Source organism: Cucurbita pepo, chromosome LG20 (assembly GCF_002806865.2).
Source record: "Cucurbita pepo subsp. pepo cultivar mu-cu-16 chromosome LG20, ASM280686v2, whole genome shotgun sequence".
In the NCBI taxonomy this organism is placed as follows: Eukaryota; Viridiplantae; Streptophyta; class Magnoliopsida; order Cucurbitales; family Cucurbitaceae; genus Cucurbita; species Cucurbita pepo.
In genome coordinates, this window is record NC_036657.1 from 4,873,774 (window position 1) to 4,874,021 (window position 248).

The following is a 248-nucleotide window of genomic DNA, read 5'->3' on the forward strand; positions in this document are numbered from 1 at the left end:
NAATGACATCAAATGTAATGTTTACTCTATTTGTTCAATCTCTACCAAAGAAACAATCCTGCTTCAATGCTATTACAGAAGATCCCGCAAGAACATGACATTGTCGATATGGGCATCTAAGTTTTGGAGGACTAAAAACACTTGAAGGGAAGGACATGGTGCAAGGATTGTCGGTCCGTTTGATAGGAAAACAACAAAGAGATTCGTTTCCTAAAGAAAGCACATGGAGAGCATCTCAAATTCTTCAA